Below are 388 nucleotides of genomic sequence, written 5' to 3' on the forward strand. Positions count from 1 at the left end.
GGGTCCTGCAGTCGCTGTCCGCACCATGAAGCGAAAAGTTTCCACTTCAAGGCGTACTGTTTCCCAGCGGAGAGCCGTCGAGGAGGGACACCAAATCCGAGAACCATACTCGGGCCGACCAGAACGGGGCTCTACTAGCAACAGACGGACCATCCCGGCGTACCCTCTCCAGAACTCCCGGGAGCAGAGCGATCGGGGGAAAAGCGTACAGACCAAGCCTCGGCCACGTCTGCACCATGGCATCCAGCCCCATGACCGCTCCCCAGCCCGTGAGAGAGGCATCCGTCGTTAGCGTTACACGATGACAAGGAGCCCCTAACATCGGGCCTTGAACCAGGAACCAACGTTTCTTCCACATGTCTAAGGCACGTAAGCATTGCCGCGTGAC

The sequence above is a fragment of the Sinocyclocheilus grahami genome, unplaced genomic scaffold, assembly GCF_001515645.1.
Source record: "Sinocyclocheilus grahami isolate Dianchi unplaced genomic scaffold, SAMN03320097.WGS_v1.1 scaffold1123.1, whole genome shotgun sequence".
Lineage (NCBI taxonomy): Eukaryota > Metazoa > Chordata > Actinopteri > Cypriniformes > Cyprinidae > Sinocyclocheilus > Sinocyclocheilus grahami.